This window comes from Pogonomyrmex barbatus, unplaced genomic scaffold (assembly GCF_055798465.1).
Source record: "Pogonomyrmex barbatus isolate J1 unplaced genomic scaffold, ASM5579846v1 scaffold13, whole genome shotgun sequence".
NCBI classification, from domain to species: domain Eukaryota; kingdom Metazoa; phylum Arthropoda; class Insecta; order Hymenoptera; family Formicidae; genus Pogonomyrmex; species Pogonomyrmex barbatus.
Genome location: NW_028297109.1, coordinates 1,754,797 through 1,780,364, shown reverse-complemented (window position 1 = coordinate 1,780,364; position 25,568 = coordinate 1,754,797). Strand labels below are relative to the sequence as shown.

Genomic DNA, 25,568 nt, shown 5'->3' with positions numbered 1-25,568 from the left:
GTAGATGATCAATCGGTAAATACGACGATACTTTCATGGAATGAATCGATCGATACGAAGAAAATGCATTGCGATATTACGAAAATACTATTGCACACTGGAAGTGCCAATTGTATTTATTCAATGTAATTGTATTTTCTTAATATCTAACTTGATATTACGAAGAAAAAAATCAAGAACGTTTACGTAGAATTTTAATAAAAGCGATGTGAAATTGAACGTGAAAATTCTAGACTGATCTAGAAAAGTCGTCGTGCGGACGTAATAGATGTTTGTACTAATAGTTGTAATTAGATCTGAGTTTTAATCGGCTCGCGTAATCGGAATCGTGCGATTTCACCGCGTATAAAACACGCGTATCGCGCGATATCGATCGTGCCAAGGCACGAGTAATCGCTAATTGCATTATTTTCCAACAAGAAGTAAGCACGCTGATAAGTATCGAGCGATTTCGGACGACCTGGAAAAACCGGGTCGTATTGACGCGGCGTAGGGCGATGCGACCAGCCTCCCGTCGTGACGGCCGCGATAAATTACGAGCAGTCGAGAAATAAGATTCCCCCCCCCCCATAATGCGATTTTTTTCGATGCGAGCTATTTGCAAATGCCCCATCCATGTCTTTCCAACGACGACGAACAGAGTAGAGTCCCGATAATTACGCTCAACTATTTTTCATTCAGTGTCTCTCTCACTTCTTTCCCCCCCCCTCTCTCTCTCTCTCTCTCTCTCTCTCTCTCTCTCTCTTCTCTCCTTTTTCATCTTGCCGATTGCCACGTGGCCTCCGCACATTTTCTCTCTACTCGCGTCAGCGCCAATAGAAGAATGCGATGATCGAACTAACGAGAGGAAAACGAATGTTTCCGCGAGAGGAACAAAGAAAAACAGAGACCCGGTGTGAAGAAATTGCGACAGGTATTACGTAGCGACGGGGAAGAGAATACGAAGTGACGTATCGGTAAGGATTGAGCGCATTTTTCGAAAGTGACAAATGCACGTGATTACCGTCGCGCCGCTACGGTGAGCATCGATCGCTCGCGAGATTCACGCGATACCCCGTCATAGTCGGAACGTTCTCGAGTGACAGATTGATCGCTATTCGACCTGCTGCCGTAATCGCGAGCATTCGAGCGAATATCCGAGGACTGGCCGACAGCTGACGCTTCCCAATGTTTTACAGTGCTACTCTTCTTAGAGATATACATATACATAAGGCATACGTTATACTACAATCGAATACAAATTCTTTGCTGAATCCAATTTTGTTTACCATCTCATTATAATATTTCAATTTCCACACACAAATTTTATACCCCGATAAAGAAGATTAATAAAAAAAGTCTATCGCAAAAATGTGTATTTACGTTAGCGTACACTATAAACGTTTAATTTACTTTTAAAATAACGTCTTGTACAACCATATATATATATATATATATATATATATATATGTGTGTGTCCTTATAACAACCATATAAATTTTAATAATTTGTTTTTGACCAATCTCTTTTACTTGTGTCACTTCAGCAGAAGTACGATATATTTCCTCGCAAATTGCAAACTGCAAACTTAAATATTCATAAAGAAGAAAAGACGAATATTAAGTATGCGGAATATATTTTACGTTTATTTCAAATGTATCACATATACAAGGCAATGTGTTTGTTAGAATATTAACTATTGTATAATATATGGACATGAAAAGATGACTGAAAGAACTCCATTCCAAAGAAATGTATATATAAAAGAATATATGATAAAAAAACAATTTTAAATTATAATTTAGATTAAAATACTCGTGTATTTGAAATATTTTCTCTTTCTGTGCCATTCTATTTTTAATAAAAGCGTAAAATATGTCAACAATAAAATACGTCACGACAAAATAAAAAATTCGAATTTCCGAAAATACAATAAACAATTTCAAGTTAAATCCAGTGCAAACATTTAAAATAACAATAAAACGTATATTAAAAAAATTATTATTCGAACGCTTGTTAAATGCCAGTGTTGTATTTGCCGCATAATCTTATGTTATAACCCCCCAGCAAAACCTAGCCTTTCCATCCTAGTAAGCTCCGCATTAGTCGCCGTCGGAATGAGTCAACAACCCTGATAGCAGCTAAAGAGATCGCGCCAAGTACAAGCACAAAATAATATTTGCTTCCACCCAAATAGCCGCAAAAAAATCATATTTTTACGAGACAAATATGAATCTACCGAGAAGAGTATTTATAAAAAAAGTGTTATTTTCGCCCTAATTAACAATAAGTATTCAGAAAAAGATCTAATAGATATGTTTTTATATTTTAAGTATATATATATATATATATATATATATATATATATAAATGTAAGTTAATACTTTCAGATATATATTTAAATATATATTTTAAGATAGATCCAACAAATTTGCAAAAATAAAATATTATAAATATTATAGACGTTCTTTAACGAGATTTCTCCTTTAATTATCTTTCACATAACATTCACTGAGTCTGACGAATTCATTTACAGAAAGTGACAAATAGCGACGCTAATATATCAGGATCAAATTAAGGATATATATGGTCGCATTAGAATTTCGTAGTCGCGGAAATGAGGTCCCTGTCGTGAAATCCACGAGATATACGATCCGAATATGATAATGGTCACGCTCGCGAAGTGTCGATCGTAGGTCCATTTATCACGTCGACATATAGCCGCAGGGATAAAACGTCTTTACGGATCAAGGTAACTTTTGTACGAAATGCACGCGATAACTTCTACCGACTTCATAATGAAAGGCTCGCCTTAACCTTGGATAGATCATGGTTAAACGAACGCATGTTAAAGGTAAGCATTACAAGCATTGTACACCCAAGTGCAAAAGACAACTGGAAATTTTGATATGTACAAAGAGTGAGAAGAAGAAGGCATTATGAAACAAAAATCATATCGATCAAATTTATTGAAGAAAAAGAATAGCGTAGCTTTATTATTATTTTCTTTCGTCAACTCATTTTTCTCAAGCGATCATTTTTCAAAGTTCCTAGATATATATGGCGAAACTTTCCTCGCATAATATTAACTTAGTTATTAACACTTATCGCATTTCCTCGTATTGTTCTAATTTCCCAGAGAAAAGAAACCGCTCGAAGCAGCGTTAACTTTTCGTGGCAACTGTATAACGTTCTCCGCTGCACGATATAACCTTGCTTTGTATTATATCACATCTATAAACGAGAAAAAAGAAACGGAGAAAGGAAATGCTAAAAAACCGCTGACATGTTATAATCCAGGGTGTGGAGCGCCGCGATCGATCGTTATAAACTGTTAATTCGCGTGTTGCTCGTACACGTCATGCAGCTTACCTACGTGTGCTGTTGGCCCTGTGTGTCATACACCACTCCCCCTGGACAAACCCCTGTGCTGGCCGGAATGACCATTTTTCGATGACCTTGGACGTTCACCAGGACGTCCACGCATCTATCTTAACACGAACGTCGAACGTCGCATAGATTCCAATTAACGACTGCGGAAGCTCATAGATCGCGCTCGTAGATCCGACGTTACGATAAATATATATATGGTGCGTGTGTGTGTGTGTGTGTGTTTTTCGACAAATATAGCTGTTATCTCATTTAATTGGCTGTCTATCGGCAATAGATGTAATTCCCCAAATGCAGTTGGGAGCCCAACCGTAAATGAATGGGCCAACCAGAGTAATATGTTATGACCGCAGCGTTCGAGCGACTGTGCAAGCATTTCGAGCGCGGATTTCATGCGTGTATCAATGAAGTACAACATCAGTATCACAGTGCAATGACCAATGCAGCGTTTAATGTGCTAATCGACCGACAGCGCAATTATTACCGCGATATACCAAATTTACAGTTCTAAGATGTTTAGGGTTCACATTAATTAAAGCTGAAAAATATAGTAATTGTACATCGAGAAATTACAAGTACAAGTTTTGAGAAAAGATTGCGAATGACTGCGATTATTCGAAGTTGGTAAAATTGGAGTAAAGCAAATAGAGAGAAGCCTTATTTTATAGTAGAGCGACCGTTTGCCATAATCATCCTTAAAACCCATACTGGTTACATGATACTTGCGCATGAATAATATAACGTGATCCGTTTAATACCGAAGTCAGTTGGTTTAGAGCTTAAGGCAGCGAAATCCACTGAAATAACATATCCTGTTAAAATGATACGTATAGAATGTTTCAGAATGGCTACAGAAACTTTTAAACCAATTTATAGTTTTAAATCCACGATCTAACTTTTTTTAATTCTTTTTTTTTTTTTTTAATTTACGATATGTTCGCCGCACAATTAAAATATATATTGCGCATATATAATATAAAATTACTTACGGCAGCCAAAATACAGGCAATATAGAATTCATTTATTTCCCTCTATTGCTTCATAAAAATTTCCTACGACATATATGATTATTTCAATCCACATAAAATTTCAATACACGCTTGAATATTTCAGCCACTTCAAAATTTAACAAAGATTATTACACGTAATAAAATTTCCATTTTAAAGATGAGAAGCATTAACGGATAATGAGTTAATATCATTGGCTTTACCTGGAATATTGTGTATCGTCTAATCAAATGCAGTACGGAACTTACTGCGACTCGTGCAATCTCCAACAAAATTTATGTAGGTATATCGATCAGCTTACACACTTACACACAAGTACTATCGACTGCGATTTGCGAGATTAGTTTAGGTCGATGCGGCGTACACGGGCATAATTAGGATGAATATTTCTACCCGCAGAGATATTACAATCGATTGTTAAACATTTAATTGTGTATGGAAGACAATAAATAAGGCTATATTTGTGCATATTAAAGTAAAGTTGAAGTGAATACAGATACAAATAGCAACGGAGTCATTCGGAATACATTTGACAAAGTTTGACCGTTGTACATTTTTTCATTTAAAATGTTATACATAGCACTTGCACTTCAATGAAATTCCTTACATTAAATATTTATTATGTGTCATCTACCCGACAAAAGAGCCGAGTCCAAGAGTTCAATAAATTCAAGCAAAATTCCCATTAAGTTCCCGTTAAATCGATATTAGATATGAATTATTATATTTCCTTTTTGATAAAGTACGTTAAGTATGGATTAAAATTTCATCAAAAATTGGATTCCAATGCATTATCTCGACATAACATTTTATTAATAACATATTCACTTTTTTGAAAAAGAAATATTAATGATAATAGCAACATCAAATGAGTTTGTGCAAAATGCATTACCCACACTAAGTCTAAAGGAGAATAAAATTAAACTTCTTGAAATCGTTTAACATATCTGCGATGAAATAAAAGTTCCACGTGTAAATCACATTAAATAGATATGCATCTTTTTGATAAAATTATTTTAATATTTATTTCTATGTTATCTGTAGAATGAAATAGCAAAAAAAAATCGATAAAGAAATATCCAGCTACTTTTAAATATATAATTATATTAAACCATCAATTAAATTGAAATTTTGTTTATTCGGTGCATTTACAAACAAGAAATTATGTTTACATTCCATATAAATATTCATAGTTTGTAACTTTTAAAGAGTAATATCCACTAATAAACACTTTCAGGGATAAAATCAAATAAATAATCTTTGATCATTTAATGCATCTGCAAATGGAAATTTCACGTATAGAAATAACACGAGAAACGTTTACTCGGTAAACCGTTATCTCTCCCTTTTACGTTTTCCCACATTATAAGAACAAATTCTGAAAAAAAGGCTAACAGAGACGCAATCTAAAAAAGAAATGTCGCTACCACAACGACAAAACATCCCCACGACTTCTAATTCAGAGACGAAACTCGCACAATCTATAAAGTCTCCCTCCCGGCAAAAGCCACTCATCTGTGTGGCGCCAGGGTGACTCGGTCCGCCTGAAGTGGCCGAGGGGACGAAACCATTGGTGGATGCGTTGCGGCGAGAAGGTTGGCCTGAATTATGAAAATAATATATGCCGGCCGAGTCAGGTGGAAATTAAAATGCCACAGTCGCCAGATTAAGAGTAACACATAGCGTGGGAGAGCCGAGAGAGCGCATAAGAGAAAGAAATAGAGGAGTCGGAGGAAGGGGAATTCCCGGGATGGTGGGGGAGAGGGGTCTCCCCCTTTAAGCTTAGCACGAGGCAAAGTACGAGTTGGAAGTAGCGTTGGGATCGAATGCGTTGCAAGCGACACGAACAGTATTTTGCACACAGCAGCAAATTTAACTTGGTTTATTTTCTTGGAATTTCTATGTTTAGCTATATTGTAAAAAATTGATGCGTCATAAGTATGAATTTGCTCGAAAAGATACAGTGCAAAAATAAAGTAAAGCTATTCACAAAATTTATTTAAACGAAAATTCGTGTATTGTGCAATTTCTAGAGATTTATTTCTGCACTTTTTATATAATTATGTTTGTATTTTTAACTTGATGAGCCGCATTGACTATAAAAATTATACGTGAGATCGTTAAATTTTACTACCTTGTCCAGCTTTAAAAAAAAATAATTCTTGAAATGTACGCTCAATTATTCGTTTATATCATTTACACGTCTTTTATTTTTTATGCTTCCAATTTGAAAAATTAAAAAAGGAAGTCAACATAGTAATTCTGAGATACTTTATTTCTTCCAATGTCATTAAGTATAACTCGCAAACTACGTATTTTTGAAATTATCAATTTGCTGCAATTACATATCCTACGCGATATCGTCATCTAATCAACTTGAAAGTTATCTAGTTTTACCTAGATTTGAAAACGATGAAACGTTTACGTTAACGTCGAGTCACGAGCAAACACATCAATTACCGCGGTATATGATGCGTACAGAGGTATGTAAAAAAAAAAAGTTTTTCCAAGGTATCAATCCGTGCTATCGCGATATCAGCCTTTCCTTACCTCCCGCTGCAAACTTGTTCGAACGTAAACCGATCCAGATTCGGAGCGGTCCCTTCACTATTACTCCGCGTAGATAGGTGCACGTCGGAGTTCGCTGCCCGAGAGCGTCGCAAGGAAACGGCCACAAATAAGGGACGGCGGATAAGGACAGACAAGCGAGCGGCGCAGGCCGCGGACGGAGAGAGGCGACGAGAGAGAGAGAGAGAGAGTGGATCTCGCACGCGAACTCGCGTGATCCACATTGACGCGCCACGCTCTCGCTCTCACACGAGCACTTATACGCACACATACACACACACACACACACTCACACACACACACACACACACACAAATGTATACGCGCGATCAACCTCTCATCGTGCACGGACACGCATGCATACGGCCATATAGATGGCGCACACATGCCCGTACGTGAGGGGAGAAATCCCCTCACGTGTAATATAGTAATAACGCGTGGCCGAGGCTTTATCGCGCGCGCCCCTGCCCCCCCCTTCTCCTCCTCCTCTCTCCCCCCATGCCGGCTCCTCTATTTATTATTCACCGTGTGTCCACGCACACACGCGCACATGCACGCGTGCGTGCGCCGCATAGCTTGCCTACTTGCTCGCTCGCGCACAATGCTAATGTGTGTGTGTGTGTGTGTGTGTGTGTGTGTGTGTGTGGGCGAGGGTCTCCTGCCTTCCTCTCCTGGGATGGAAGGTCGGCCATGGAGGAGCGTCCCGAGCGCAATGGAGCCCTATGGAGCGCGATTTTCTGCCGACTCTTACTAGTAAGCTCCGGCGACCGTTCGCGCGCGGCGCGAAGCAGCAAAGAGCACTCGGCGCCGGAGCCGAGGAGTGGAAATCCAAAAGTTGGATCGTTTTAAAGGGATTTAAAAGTTACGCGCGCTCACGCTCTTTTATTTGTTAAGGCAACTTTAATGTTTCGGATCGCGAAGTAACGCTCCACTAACGCGCTCGTGCACTTGCAAATATCGCCTACATGCTCTTCCTCGACGGAACTTGGTCGCGTCGATTCGAGACCGGAGCCTGTATACTTTCTCCGAGCAGTATATTCTTACATAAGTATTACATACTGTACGTTTATACGACAGTAGTAGGATTTTATTATGTTAACCATAATACGTGGACGTCTAAAGTAATGATGGATTTGAGATATATCGAATTACTTTAAACGCGTAACGAAATCCTCGTTTCAACAATTTCCTTTTCTTTTATAATATTTTATTATTATTGCTACCCATTTTTTATTTTACGTACAAAGATAGATAACAATTTTATATTAAAAGTCTTAAGCACTTCGAACGTTTTTCTGAGAATAATTTTTCTGGATATTCCAAAATTTCCAAAATTCCAAAATTTTTCAAGACTTTTAGAAGGTTTTCTGGTTTCTCAAGTAATTGATTCTTTATATAATTGAACAAATCTTCGATAGAAGGCTTCTCGCGAATACCCTGCAAGAGTCTCGATATTGTAGAAGCCTTCAAATCGAATTACATCTAGAAATCTCAAAACTGATTTACACTATCCATTCGCTATTATACGTATTCCAAGAAAACGAATCATGCTTCATTTAATACAATTAATAAAAAGTACGCCAATTACGTTTCAATTTTATTAAAAAGAAAAAAAAACAGAAAAAGCAATCGTGTGGCTAGGACGTGAAAGTGATTACCAAACTTTTTTACGGATTCAAATCACGATGTGCAGCATCGATTACGAAACGGCGCCACGACAACACATGCGATAATTGATGTGTCCCGGCAATCGTCTATCACTTTAATCGGTACTCCCGATAAAAATACCCGCTTGTTAGTACTTTTAAAAGGTAAAATTCGCGATTAATTACGGAGCCGTCACGCCGAATCGCTTTCCATGTCCAAGTTGTCTGTGTTTCTGAAACTATCATGGCAATCGAGTGTGCAACGTGAAAATGTTTTAATATCGAGATAATTTACAATATAAATTCAAGTTCAACAAAAATTAATTTCGTATGTTTTTTAACATGTTAAAATAATCAATAATGTTTTAATCTTTGTCTTACATTATTTATATAAAAATTTGAATAGATAAGAAAAAATTTATGTATTAAAGACGCAAGAAAGTAAAACATACTTATTCAAATTTCGAATTGACATCGATATTTGACTTGAAACTAACTCAAATACCGCGATATGTAAGTCGAATTATAAAAAAATTACGGAATATCATTTTATAGTAAAGTGAGCTCCAAGTACTATATTAAATTTGTCAAACTGACTCGGGAAATTGACCAATAATCCCGGTCTCCACCGCTTCTTGACCGCTTTTGCAGTTGCGAATTCGACTATTGCTCTCTAGGAGTTGATCAGCGACGAGAACTACCTACCGCAACTTGTGGGTGCTAACGGCAGGCAAAATCCGCCTGCTTGACTCGAGAAGTTGAAGTGTCGTCTACGAGACACGTCTTTCGCCATCGCTGACCAATGGCAGAATCCATCTACTCCCTTCCGGAGGTTGATCGCGGTGGCATGATCCATATTCTGCCTCCACTGGAGTTGGCCAGAGGCAAAATCTATGCTTCGCCAGTCTCGGGAGGCTGACCGGAAACGACCTCAGATATCCTCAGATCGATATCGCGATTCTCCGTGATCTGCACCTGACATTGCTGACCAACGGCGGAATTCACCAACTGGCCTCGACTTCGAGCGCCGATCGATCAGCCAGGAAGTACGAATAAAGTTTCATCCGCTTTTAAACGGATTTATTTCTAAACAAGGTTTGACGTGCACGCAAAAAAGATCGAACCTAATTTCCATTCGATTATTATCACACATTAAATAAATACTCCTTTTTAAGATCGTACGGAATACAATGAGAGGTACTCGAATAATAATTTCCTGACTACATTTAAACCAATTTCTGTAATAGTTACCTTTATAATAATTTTATAAAACAAGTATGAGATAATCATAATATGTTTTAGAACAATGTTTTTTTTTATAAGATCTTTTCGTATTAAAAGAATACATTTCATATTTCTACATGTCTTTCTCTGTTTTTTCAAAGATAAATTCTTTATTCCTAGAAAAAGAGAGAAGACGAAAAAGAAAAAAAGTGATATATATATATATATATATATATATATATATATATATTAATTTAAAATATATTATCACAGTTAAATTGTCATAATTTAATCTAATATATATATATATATTCTATTAATATTACCTATTAACTATTATATTATTCATATTTATGATTTGTATTTATTAGCATTTATTATCCATCATTATTCTATCATATATTGACATTAATCGCGAATTGTGTAGAACATCGTGGTTATTATTACACATTGTGATATTATTAATAAATAGTATTATTGATTAATAAAGAGAGATGAGTAATAAATAAGTAATAATTAATAATAATTAATAATAATTAATAATAATTAATAATATTATTAATCAGATATTATTAGATATAAAGCTGACTTTGAACATGAACGAGAAAAATTATAGATTAGCTTATATAGCTAAACTTATATAGCTTTGAATTGACAAGAATACTATTACAAAGTTCAAACAGAACTTTGTTGTATACTAACAATAAATTGTGTACTTTTCAAATGTACTACCTACATGGGATATCATATTATACAAGATTATACAAAGTAATAGTTTATTTTTTAACATTTTAAGCAAATACTTAAATTAATTATTGTAACAAATTTATATATAATATATATAAAATATATATAAAATAATTTATATATAATATATATAAATTAATATAAACATATATATATATATATATATATATATATATGTTTATAAGAACTTTATACTATATGCTATATATTATCCTATCTCATAAACCGTCTCTCTTTATATCTTCTTGCATCTACTTCGATCCACTTTCCGATAATCCTGCAGTTTAAGAATTATGATTTGTCATAATTAAAAGTAGGAATTATATAACAGTAATTTTCTACCATTTATGGTGGGAATATATATTCGGCGCTTTACGTCAACAATTTATCCTTATTTATGTTAGATCCGGATGTAGATACAGGTTATTCCGGGTTATTCTGCTTTTAGTATTCACCACACATATTAATTCATTAGACCATATAATCATATATAAAGAATTTTAATTAAACTACGATTGCTTTACATTCTCTGAGATCTTAATATAATATAATAGTACAGTCATTAAAAATACACAGTTCTTGCTGATCTCATATTTGATAAATTATGTTTAATTTCTAAGAGAGACATTCACATTACACATAAAATTGCATAAAAAAAAACAATTATTTATATATATTTTTTACAATTATATATATAAAACAATTATAATTAGATTAAACAATTTTATATATATATATATATATATATCATATATATTTTCAATATTTCTAATTACTCAAACATTTTATAAATAAATCTAAGTTTAGCAAAAGAAAAATTTTCGAAATATACTTGATATAATATATAGGAAGTTTCAAATAAATTGTATTATAGCAGAAAATAGAAACATACTATAAATGTCCAAATCCTATTTTTTCATTTTATTTATTTACTTTTCATTAATACAAATTTTATTTAATTCTACAAATATTTCGTACTTATTTTAAAAAGATTAACTGAAAATAGCATATCGTTGTTTATTTATTCAGACTTAATAATATATGAGTTGATTAATATTTGATTTTGAATATGAGGAATAATCGCAATCATATTTATGACGTAATATCACGAATACAATTTTCTGGATTATTTTGTTCTCCACTTGCACAGTCACGTAGTAAATGTGAAATAATAAGAGGGCAAGAAGTGATAAATTATATATATATATATATATATAGAGAGAGAGAGAGAGACATGAATTTAAACTACATAGAAATTCGACTATATATGTTTTAGACTATATATGTTTTATAGTAAATAACTTTTATCTATTTAATATAATCTTCGTGTACTTAATCAAACATTAATATCCGTTTGTAATGCTGGCATGTCATGAAAAACAATGTGGAAGTTTAAGGTTGGCATAATCAATGTTGAAGCAAACAAAATTAATTCTAGTACGCTAAATAGATGATATATGCAAAGGATTATAAATTTTCTAATGCATGCACAAATTTATACAAAGTTTTAGTATTAAAGCATAAAAATTAACTGCTGTAAAAATAATGTTTCTTTACAACAAATAAACGAATGAGTCTTCTTCATTTATATAATAAGGTATATAACATTTCAAAATGTTCATTAGGTAAATAAATAGTTTAAAAATTATAATTAGTATTTTGAAATTAATCATTGTTTTTCAACTTTAATTAATCAATAAGTATTCAAAATAATAAACTAAGATTAATAAATGTCAATAAATAGTAGATGCAGAAACTTCGGCGAGCCAAAAATAGCGAGTTTATAATTAATTATACTTTGAAGCATAAATTGAAAATTAATTACACTTGCGGTTACGAACACAATGATTCTGTAAATCTCATTCGAAATTACAGATTGAGTTTAGCATCTAGCACGTGAAAAGTGTGTATACAATGTTCACACGCGCCTAGTTGTGCGGGCACAAATCAGGGTTTTGATCGCAGTTGTAACAGGAACTGTAATTTCGCTTTCACATCGGCGATTTGTCTTCGCCTTACATCAGCAATAATAGCCGTTCTTGGCCGTTACGACTTGCGCTGTTTCAGGCGCTCTCAAGTGCGGTATCTGTGATGTATTTGTGTGCATCGCAATACACGTATGCACCACGTGCGATTACATAGATACGTTGAATAAAATCAAAGACGACAATTGTATCTGTTAAAAAGTTAGCAATCTATTTACATTAGATTGAAATATATAAATGAAGCGGTTTACAAATTTTACATCAAAGACAAATACGATACAATATGTTTTATCTATTTACAGAATGCCGCAGCTCCGAACTATTATATTATATACCTGTAATTAATGTTCTCAAGTCAAATTGAATGGTACACCTAGACAGATTCTAACAATGCGTCTAATATATCACTACCAACATCTATCTTTTCTGAGAACAGGCGTAATGCTGATATTATTCGCCATTATTTACCCAGATGCACTTTCCTGACATCGTGGCATGTACATTAATTACGAACCATCCTGTCCGCGCAAGTCCGGCCGTCCTAATGTTCATTTAAATACGGCTCCACTTTACCACCTTCAGAGAAACATATATATATATATATATATATATATACCACGTGGATGAATAAGAAAGGGGGCAGTATTCTAGATTGAATGCAACAATATCCAATACGCGGCCACGAATTCATCGGCGAACCGGTAACATTGATGCAAAGCACAGCGGCGGGCGGGCCACGCATACACGTGCACACACGCGCACGCACACACACACATGCGCGCGCGCGCGCGCACACACACACACACACACACACACCACACAATGGGCACGTCGAATGAAACGTCTCCATGGTGGAAACACGAAGGAAGAGCTTGGCAGACAGCCAGACGCGAGAAAACCAAGCTCGCGCCGGTTTTCTCCGTGCCTCGGCGAGGTGGGCGTATGCTAAAATTGAAAGAAAAGAAGAGCCACGGCGATTCGCGTCAGTCTGATTGGAGTCTGTTCTGGGACGCGTTTCTGGCTCGCATTCGAAATTCGCGTAATCGCTCCGTCCGTCTCTCGATGTACGTGCGGAGGGAGAAATCGTGACATTCCTGTCATGGCGCCGGAATAACGACGTCTGTCTCCGTTATTCTCCGGCCCGAATATTTTCCGCGAGTCCCCGTTGGGGGATCGTTTATTTTAGGAATCCGCGCAATAATAACTAGTAATGCACTCCGTATTTGCGAAACCCCACGTACTTGATCCTTCGCTCCCAAAAGCATACGGAATGTGCTCCGGCGCTGGCGAATATCTCTAATATGCACGTGAAACAACACGTGACAAATTCTATTTATTATTAATCGATTTTGTTCTCTTTGCTCTGATACTTGCTAAATTTAATTTTATCTCTATGATAAGCTAGTTCTCCATTATTTATGCAAAGTATAAAGTTAGCATACTTTATTATTATTATCAAGTGACAAAAACTAATAAAGATTATTTTATATTTTCGTTGAATGAAGATCGATCACAGATCTACTAAAGAACGTATGAAAATATACTACACACAAGCACGCAATGTTCTGTGGATATCCTATATTTTTAACCAGATTCCTTAATGCATTTCGATACCGACACTGTAACTGAAATCGATGAGTTTTCTCCTAGTCATTGTTTCATATTATTTCCTGTGAGATTAAGATTTCCTCGTTTATCGTAAGAATAATATAAGACCCTTAAGTAAAAATTACAAGTCGTATCTCAGTGTAGAGATATCATATTATAAGTAGAAAATTGAAAGTGTCATTATATTTTCACGAGAGATGTGATATTTCTGAGCAAAATGAATTGATAATTTCTGGTAAATGTTATTGCACTTTTTACATACGTAACCGTATTACGTACCGTTATCTCATACATCAAAGTTTTAGTAGCTTAAATGATAGATCCAAATCTGGCAATTTGTGGCAATTGAAATCGTAAGAAAGTGGCTGCTGCATGTGAAAACGGGATAAAAAAAAACGTGAATAAATAGAACAGAACAGAAAATTCAAAAAAGTGATCTAGTTACTAATCCAGCAATAACGGCGACTTTAACTTGATTACCGGAGGTAGACCGTGCTGGGACTGCAGTTTTCAGCATTAAAAAATTCATCAACAATTACTATAGTTTATTGTCGGCTAATCCTATTGACTATACACACAGGTTTTTCCGTCCACCTTATCATTTAACGTCGTATCGTACTGTACGGATCGTAACAATTTCTAGAACAAACTCTACTTCTTCGGCTGTACACTTAGCCTGTGTCGTGAGTTTAAATAGAAACTGTAAATATACAGGCCGCATTACTTTTTATCACAATGAATATCACTACGTAATGCACATGGTAAGCGTGTATTATATGATTAGAGCGGTTTCTGTAGGCGAGCTAGCACTTACAAAGGTTGTTAACCAGAGCTATTATTACCTAAACATGCGAACGCGCGTCGGGCTGGCGAATTTGTTAATAAAATCCAAATATTCGGCTAACGATATAATTCACATTTGGTGAATTCGAGCGCACATCCAGTATCCGTGGAATCCAAAAATCCGAGGACAAAAAGAAACAAATTTTCAGATAACGGTGGTTATTTAAGTAGTGAAATAATGAGATATCGAAAACCGATATTCAATTATCGCCCGCTTAAAACTGATAAGCCTGGCTCTCATGATTTTCGAATACAGACGAGAGTGCACATTTTCTTTCGCAAATGCTTTCTGAGAAGAAACACTATTTTATCTAATATATTCATGGTTCAATCAGATCAAATCATAATGAGACAGATTATTCCGTGAATTTTAAAACTTAGTACAGACAGTTCTCTCTTTCTCCCTTTTTCTCTCCACGTAAAAAAATAAAAGTTAGACTTAAATCCGCCGCACTCGACACGCTAATCTGCGAAAAATGTCGCTTCGACACGATTTTCCCGCTTATATTTCCATAGCTATTGATTTTATTCATCCGATTGTTATAAAATCAACCGTAATTGTTTCAAGAAATTAATTTTATCACGGAAAAACTAACATATACACTAAATATACACGTACAAATAAATTATATATATATAACACCGTATAAATATTTTTTTTATTTATATAAAATATACATCAAATGAAAACTGCGCAGCTTGTGCTCGTTTCTCGTATTTCTTTTCATCCTCAGTTTCGTTGGCCAATATAAAAACAAATCTATTTTCTCTTAAAGGAAATTTGATTCAGCATTATTTTTCCTATTAATTTTCTAATATCAAATTTCAAATATTAATATAATTAGACGATAAATTAATATCCTATTATAAATCTATTATCAATTTAAACGGAAATAAAATTTTATGTCTTTTAACTCTTAAAACTTGTTAAAAATTGATTGTACTATATTCATTTATAACTTGTAAAATATTCACGTTATGTCATATTTATTAAAAATATTTAACAAGAATTTAAAATTTATAAAGAAATTAAGCTTTACAAAGTATCATAACAGAAACGGTATCATAATAATATTCAATGTAAGTGAAGACCAGAGATATTCATTTCTATTCTCGTCTTAGTCACATTTATCGTTACATGTCCGTTATTTTATTATCGTTTTTTTTTGGCGCAGAAGCGTCAAAGTATAGATAAAATGTCATGTACACTTAAGGTAAAAGAGAAACGATCCCGTCATTTCATTTCACGTTACACATCGGTAATAAACGCCAGCTGACAGCGGCACATCCCACAGCGTCGCAGCGGTAAAATATCAAGTCGTCGTGTTTCGTTTCAGTTTGTCAGTCGGTGAAAAGTTAAATCCGAAGAGACAGCGACATCGCGGCCGTATATATCCGTCGGGCGCAATATCTACGGATAATACAAATATCTTACTTAAAGGGACGGAAAATCAGCGACCCGGTCACAGAAGTTCGGATTCTATTGCAGCATTGTTGCTCCGCTTTGCATTTGAATTCATTCAAGAACCGTACACAGAGAGAGTTCGGTCCAAGTCGCGAATACCGACGAATCTCGCAGGGATGTGTTTTGCTGACGGAGGTAGGTCCTATGCGCGCGGTACCCCGACAATGTTTGTTTTTTATCGAACGAAATGCTTATCGTGCCCTCGCGTGCCTCGAGAGCAATGTATAACCGCCCACTCGTATACATAAAGCCGACGAAGAACGCGTTGGGCGTCTCCCCCCCCCCTTCCCCCGTTTCCGTCCCCGCCGCGGCACCCTTGTCGTCGTCTATCGCGATGCTAAGAAAAAGCACCTTTTCGTCGCCCCACGCACGACAGATCGCTACACTGAATTTCATCAATCGTCTCCCTTAAAGGATTTTGTGCAAAACAATAAAATATCGAACATCGCGCAAAAGCAGCCGCTTTATAAGTCAGGCGATATGCCAAGAACGACATTTGCAATCAAATAGTATATTCGATAAAAAAATCATGAGACGATTAGTGATAATGTCACAAATAAATTACATGACCGTTAAGTCATTTGTAGTTTTCTACAAAATAAATAGACAGAACGTGAATCGATTGAACTTTAATTTCTTTCTTAATATCCTACAAACATTTAATATTAATACACAAATATACAATATATCATACATTAATCTGTAACATCGATATTATAACATTACAAAGCAAAAGTGAAAACCAGAAGAGTACCTCTAAAATAATTTTGTTCCTTCTTTCAAAGTAACTTTCAAATAATATTTTGTTACAAACACGAAATTTAGTTATGAATACTAAGCTATAATTAATTTATAGCTCGTAATATGCTCCAGGTAATCGCCATTTCCTCGCAACAAATCCTTTTATCGTATTTTACTTTATAGTTTAATTGTAAGAGTACTTTATTAAAGATTCAATGCAAACAATAAATATCAAATATTATTTTTGAATAATAAAATCATCTCTTACAATAGTAAAAATAATCATTGATTTTCAACATAATTTTTGTTAATTTTTCTATGAAAAAAAATCAAAGAGAAAAATTTAACAAGAGATTTAAGTCCAATATAAAACATTTAAGTCCATAGATAAAATAATATACATAAAAAATTATTTAAACTTATGAGAAATAAATACAAAAAAGTTTATCTGTTATATTTTAATAAACAATTTTATAAAATCTTTGAATTTCGACAATAAATTTAGCAACTATATTTCTGAAATTAATTCCTCAATATTTAATAAGGAATAATTGCAAGAATTTGTTATTATTAATATATTTGCCGTTAAAGTACGAATAAATTAATTTGTGCTTAATATTTAATAACAAATTTCATTGTTCTTTTTATCATTAATTAAATTATGTTTCTTGGCAATAAATGGTTACAAAATCAATCTGAGAAATATATTAAAAAATTATAAAATAAAAGAACGTGTCTCTCAGAAGGTTAATAGATGAGAAAACATGGTAAACAAGGTTCTTTGCTGTTATTTGAATTCGATAGTTACGACCGACAACAAATGGCGTGCCGGGTTTCCTTTCTCGCTAGCTCTTTTATTTCTGAGCAGCAGGTGCCGAGAAAGAGCGCACTTTTTTGCGTAAGTTGCTAAACCAAAACTGAACTAACTACTAACTTTTCCGCCGTCAAGCAGCTGCAAGGAATTAACGCCGCTCCTTCCAAACCGCGCTCGATAACAATGAGAAAAGAGAACGGGATGAGAGAAAAACAATGGAAACTGAAAAATCACGTGGCCTAGTTAAGAAACGTCCATTCAGTATGAAACCTCGACAAGAATCCACACGAGCAGCCTCTTTATTTTCCCTCTCATTACTTTGGAGTTTTAGAGGCCTGTCAACACCTCTACGCTTAATTTATTGGGAAAAAAAAATCATCATGAGGTTTTCTCGTTTAAATATAAAAAAGAAAAAGGAACTGACAAATAATTTATTTCGCCTCTCGTTCTTCTTATTATATATAAATTATATTCTCATGCATGATGTATTACATTTTCATAAAAATTCCTATTATTTTTACTCCATATTTTTATAATGAGTGCGTCAGCAACTTTTAGTAATTAAGAAGAAAATAGTTTTACTTTGTAACAAATATAATCACATTTAATATCAAATTTATTTATATATATTTTTTAACACTTTGTATTCTAAAGATTAGTAAAATTCTTTAAGAAGCTTAAAATCAAAATATTCATTTCATATCATTACAGTAAATATTCAATTTTACCTGTACAGATTTATTTATGTGCATGAAAATAACATTCGTAATCATAAGATGATTATTCTAATGCTATTATGATATATAAAAATATAATAATAACTATAATATAACTATAATTAAACACACAATTAAAAATCTATTTAAATTTATTTAAAAAAAAATTCTTAATTTAAAACTGATATTACGATAATTATTTTTGAATGTTAAAGTAATTTGTTCATAACCGACCGATAATAGTTTCTAATAATTTCTCATAATTTCATAATAATAACGTTACATTTTGTGTCAATCATTAATATAATCATATTTGTCAAGGAACAAAATTAATTATCGTACATAATATAAATAGGAAACAAATTATATTTATATAGGTGTGCTAAAATTAAAAGGACGATATCGCGTGGGTGATGTAATTTGTTTTTGTACACTCAGGTTTTGGAAAAGTAACTAAACGATTGCAGAGATCGATGTGGCTACAAATTTTTCTGTTGCTGAGGCCGATTAGTCGGAGGGAACCAACAGCGGTCTTTCCGAAGCCGCGGAGGAAAAGCGCGGAAAAAGAGGCGAAGGAAATGGATAGGAAACGGACGGTTCGCGGTGGCAACCGAGGAATTTTATTCTGACCGCGTTTAACATCAGCCTCCCGACATTTCGGTCGAAACCGTGACCGGGAGTTTAATAGCAGCCCCCATTGTAACGCCTTAACCCCTTGCCGCTCATATACAGTTATACAGTGCGAGCTAAAACGCGGTAATGCCTATAAATTTAAACGGCTTTATGGTGCAAAAGGCGAAAATCCGCAGGATCACCCGGTGTATATTTGTGTCTAGCGGCTGAATACGCCTCGGTCGGTTTATTGCGTCGGTGGTGATACTAGTGTACAGTTTAACTTAACTAACGGTGTTATCGCACTGAAAAATAACAAATCCACAAGAAAAAAATATATACAATAGGAGAATATTTTTGTATGAGTTAAATCGATCGAAAGTTTGAAAATGTTTCGAAATAATAATAAAAACAACAAAAAGAGATAAGCAAATATCTATCAAGACGTAAAGAAAGTTGTAAGAATATTGTAAAATGTATAATAATTAGCTTTCATATTAGCCGGACACAAAAATGTGAAATGTGTGATATGTAATAAATTTTATTGTACGTTAAAACAAAATATATATATATATATATATATATATATATATATATATATATATTCCATTTTATAATATACGCAAACAGTTCTGTACAGTTCTGTTCTAAATCCTGAAATGGATCATATGTATTCTAAGAAACTTAGTATCCGCTTATACAGTAATCCGCGCTTAACAGTAAATGCGCACGCAATTTATCGTTAGTTACAATAGTTCCAGTGCTTATCATCAGCGTCACCGGATATCTATTATCATGTTCAAATTCACATTACATAGAAATTGTAAATGTTAAATTTCTTCAATAATAAAGAAACTTTGTTAAATTCACATTTGAATATAAATTCAAATTAATATCAATAGCGTCAATAACTCGTAGTAATTTTCAAAAAGTGAAACATAAAAATAAAAAACTGCAAATGGAGAGCCGAGAATTAAAGAAACACAGTCGAGAGAAACGTCGTGATAATGCGCAACCGTCTGGATTCGCTGGATGACATCCCGCCTTATATAAATGGCTACGGTGCAATCGCGTTGCAAATTCCGATACTTTGTCTCCGCCACAAGTGCCAGCTACGTAAGTAACAAGTTGTTTCAGGCGCGCCGACACTTTTGCACTTCGTTGAAACTTCGCTCAGAAAAGTAGCAAGAAGATCTCTGAAAGTGATGCATGACGCCAGACGACAGCAATAATAATTATTGATGACATAATGAAAGTTTCATGAATTGTAAACGAGGTGGTGCCACCAGCGTGGTGTATCCCAGTGTCTACCCGCGACTTGTGGAGACACTTGTGGAGATACGACTCGGCTCGATAAGTCACGCCCCAGATGAGATACGGCAGGCTAAATCTCGACTTAGCCTGACGTTCTTTCTCGAAATTGTTCGTATTAACGTATAACGGCAAGCCGAGTACAATCGAGTCGATCACGGATTATCCGTATTGTCTATTCAGAAAGTTCCTTTACAGACCTCAGCAGAGCGTTGACTGCCATTACTGACCGAGTTAACTGAAGCCGTGGAACTCTTCGGGTTTATTGCATCGCGACGCGGGAAGTGCCGTCTCGGATAGTTTTGGTTCAGAAGTTCGACAATTTGCAAAATCACTTTTTGTTTCGAAATTGATGTCCGGTACCAGACTCATGAATTCTCTACAAAGGTGGCGCATAATTAAATTTCTCTCGAATGTACATAGGGTGCCGCAAGTTTCCCGCAACTCTTTTTCACTCGCGGTTTCTTTGATCAAGCTGAAGTAAATTTTTCTTCAGAGAAAATAATTTTCACAAGTTAAATTCCAGCTGCAAATAAATATCCGTATTTCATCTTTCATTTAATTTGAAAAGAACGTGAACTAGCCCAATCAAATTTTAAAAAATTATACAGATAGTATATCAAAAATCTTTGCGTAACAAAAATTGATTCAAACAATCTGTAAATTGTAATACTAACGTGTGTTCGAGCAACACAATTAAATTATTCCATTATACATTAATAATAATATGGTCTTAACAAAATTAAAGAAAAAGATTTTAATATTTAATTTCATATATTATAATTACATTTAAAATTATATAATATTTTATATATATATATTCATTATACTTTTAATTATTTTTATACAATTATTTTGATATTATTATTTATTATAGTTTTAGGTAACACATGCATGAGAATATTATCATTATTAAAAATTTAACAATTATAAAAATGAAGACATCTATTTTTAATATTATCGATCAATAATATCATCAAGTTTGTTTACGTCACTAACAATAAATTTAATTTTATCTGAATTTTTGATTGAGCTAAATGGATGTACAAAAACGTATTCGGATATAGAACTCGTGGAATACACGATTCCACGGCTTCTCAATTTATTATAGCGGAATAATTTAATAACCTACTATCTTATATCTCGACCTCCATCGACCCCACAAATAACTTGGCTGTATACTTTCTTTGCATTTCACAGCGGTACAAAAATAGTCCGAAAATAAAGAAAATGAACTGCATCATATTTATATAATTCACAATATAACCAAAGTATTAATAATTTACGTTGCACCAAGCTCGGAATGTACTATTTTTTTTCATTGCGTTAGTTTTTCAAATGTCCTTGACTTTCAGGTATGAAATGGTACACATGCATGAAAAATGGTTAGATCGAAAATATTACGGCGAAAAATTTATGCTCTTTCGAGCTACGCCGTGAAATAGATCTAATTTAATCTCTCATATAAGAAAACGAAAGAGCGTGAGGGTGGACAGGTATCCTTGTACGCTCGACTTTGCTCGTAAAAAACGGGAATGGCACTGGCAGAGTTCGTTTGGCAGAGCGAAACGAATGAGCGGAACGATGCTACCAGAGGAGGGAAGAAAAAGAGCAAAAGAGGCGAAAAAAACAAGTGGAAAGAGGAAGGACGAAGATGTTCCAAAGATAGGGGCAAAATGAAACAATTTAATGGAGAGTCACCTGACTCGCATCTTACGATCTCTGACGTGAGATACGTTAAACGTAGTCTAGCAAAGATGCGGATTTTACATTTCTTGGCAAATACGATAGTGAGCATTTCAGAGAGCAGTTCAATTTTCAGCAAAGATTCCCCGGGCAATCATCTAAATGCGTGCACGGCAATTAAATCGCTAAATCACCTAGTCTTTTGATCGCGCAGTGAAGTATGTTTCATTATTTCGCGCGACAGTATACGCAATTCTACGCCGTTTCTGCTTCATTTTCAGAACAAAGGTTGGGCTTGGTCTAGAAATTGTCTGCTTGTTTGTAGAACAGCGCTTTTTGACATAGAAACAGCCCGTGCATATCTATCTTAGATATAGCGCAACGAAAAATAAAAGTACAAAAGTTGAAAATACAAATGCAGTGTACGTTAGATGCATACATATGTACAATAAATACATATCTTTTTGAATCTCACGTATGATATTTTCTGAAATTTATACATAACTTCACAGCTCTCAAACTGTAAATATCAAAATTGAACATTTGGATAGTGCGCAGCAATTTCAATTATTCCTCACTATTGGGAAAATTTAGAAGCTGTCATTTGTTGGTTTTATTTCTGTAGGAATTGGAATACTACATCAATGCTTTTTATATACTTTGTAAATATGTAAAACCATATAGGCTATTCCATTTTCATCATTGTTAATAACAGATATTTCCACGAGTTTAAAATGTTTTTCCTTTCCTAGTAAAAGTTGTAATTAAAAATTTTGTGGAAGATTGCAATTTTTTTAAATTTTCGCATTAAATATATTTTGTCAACCTCATGTGTTGATATTTGATTACTAAACTAAAGAAAGGTTTTAGAAATTAATTTTAAGAAAAGAAAATTTTGTTGTTTATACTATATTTCAATAATCTTCGTTAAAAAGACCAATAGACGATCGATCTTCTTTCATACAAGAAATACGCCAGTCTTAAATTTCTTAAAGCTTTTATTCTTAACAAATCAATAAACGTTCTACGTATATGTGTATATTGTAAAGTTGATTTTACATTAATATTTATTAGACGAAATAAGTTGATGCATATATGTGCTAATGCGTACGTGTGTAAAACAAAAATTAAAACGTTTGAATTTTATGTTGAAATAAAAATGTAAAATCGCAAATTGCAAAGAGAAAATTACGTTCATATTACTGTTTCACATGGCAAGCGTCCAGTGCACACACACATTTGCGCGTGCGTATGCGTGTGTACATGTCATACAGATGAATTGCGCATACCTCTCTCTCTCTTCGCGAAGTTGGATCGCTGATCCAACAAAGTCCAATAAAAACCACTCAGCAGGAAAGGGGTTTGGTGCAAGTGGTTCCGGTCGAAATTGGCGGTTCGACTCGGCCGATCTTGCCAAAGCCCCATTTAATAATCCCGACAGAGAGAGAACGAGCAGAGAGTAAGGAGAGAAGATGGCGGATCGGAGGCGGGCCAGAATATATGGAAACACGGGTAAGTTCAGTTAGCTCACTTTATCCGCTACCAAAGGTACCGAAACTGTGGATCAATAACGCAGTTTGGGGAGATTCGCTGACGACCGGTTCCTGCCGCAACTTATGAAGACGCGAGGCGACACGATGCCATCGCGAGGATGAATCGAGGTCGGAAATCACACCAGCACACCAGACGTCGTCGTCGCGATAAGATGGACGACGTCCGGAAGAAGAATTTCATCGATAACACATTGTTTTCGGAACTACGAAATGGATGGAAAGAACGAAGTAAATACAGTTGGCTTGCTAAAGTTATCACCTTCAACTGTCATTTCAAAAGAAGAGATATGAAAAGTTGTCCAATGGGATTTCTAAATACTTTCATTTTTATCGGTTTATAAAAATGCATTGAGAAAATTGTGTCGTGCAAATGTCTTTTTATCACATAAATAAATGACAGGCTCATTTAAAATTAAATCGACATCTATCTTTCAATCATATTGAATTTTTAACTTAAACATATTTTTGCATGTTAGATATTTTACATATTATTATACATATATATCTTATTTATTTTAAGTAATCATAAAAAATATGTTTTGTATAACCTCATTTTATTTCAATTTCAATTTAACTTATTGTCTTTAAAATAATAATTGATAGGCTGTATACGGATAATATAGAAAGCAGAAAATTATAGATAGATATCCATGTAAAGATTATGAAGATCGTTAATAAATTTTATTTCAAAAATGCGGGAATAAAGAGATATATGCTTTTTTATGAACGCTTTTCCTATACGTTTTTCATTGGAAACCCTGCTGTTAAACCCAAAGAATAAAAGAGATGACTAACAACGCTATAAATCATAATAATATTCATAGTCACTATCGAAGAAATCATATTAATAAAAGTTAGATAGCGATCCGTTACGTACGTATAATAAAGAAGATATTTATTGTCAACAGTGAATCTCGATTCATTAAAAATTATAATCATCAAAAAAATTTAAATATATTACCCAATTACGTTCTTATATCTCTTTGTAAAAATTAATATTAATGACAGTATATAATTATTATTTTAATTATTATTCGGCTCGCCAAAATTTAGAGGAAAATTATTACTAGAAAGTCGCCTATTATTTACCAAAAAGAAAAAACTTTTGTATAAAAAAATAGAACGAACTTAATAAATTAACAAGAATCCATTTATCGATTCCATTAAGCATCTGCGAAAGATACAAGATTGATTTTACTGTGTCATGTTAAAATCGATCTTCTTGCGTTTGCTCGTGGAGCTTAGCTTTGGTATAATTACCAAAGTCTACTTCGAGGCTGCATACGAGAATAGGATTCGCATTTACCTGCAGCAATCCAGCGCTGCTTCAGGTTCAATGAACGGTGGATCAAATACTAAAGTCACGAAGTCGGAATCTGTTCATTACGCCTTCTCCGCTACCCGCTCTGCTCTGTTTCTCTCCGATTACCGGAGAGAGAGAGAGAGAGAGAGAGAGAGAGAGAGAGAGAGAGAGAGAGAGAGAGAGCAGCGATGGTAAATGTGTGTCGCAGGATGAGGCCGAATGATTACTGCATATTAGCGATTACATTATTGGGGAGAAGAACGAGAGATGGAGAAAGAGAGAGAGAGAGAGAGAGAGAGAGAGAGAGAGAGAGAGAGAGAGAGAGACACGTAGGATGACATTAAGTATATGTAACACTCCGAGAGGCCG

The 25,568-nt window shown here is 34.3% G+C and overlaps 1 protein-coding gene and 1 long non-coding RNA gene across 2 annotated transcripts in view; one reads left to right on the top strand and one right to left on the bottom strand.

Annotated features, from left to right (window-relative positions):
• Nucleotides 1-25,568, bottom strand: part of LOC105423206 (semaphorin-1A) — a 217,341-nt gene that overhangs the window by 121,100 nt on the left and 70,673 nt on the right. The gene's annotated exons all lie outside the window — the stretch shown is intronic.
• LOC148937546 (uncharacterized) lies at nt 19,587-24,310 on the top strand. Its single transcript, XR_016138264.1, has 3 exons — nt 19,587-21,044; nt 22,013-23,855; nt 23,920-24,310. It is a non-coding gene; the product is annotated as an uncharacterized LOC148937546 (long non-coding RNA).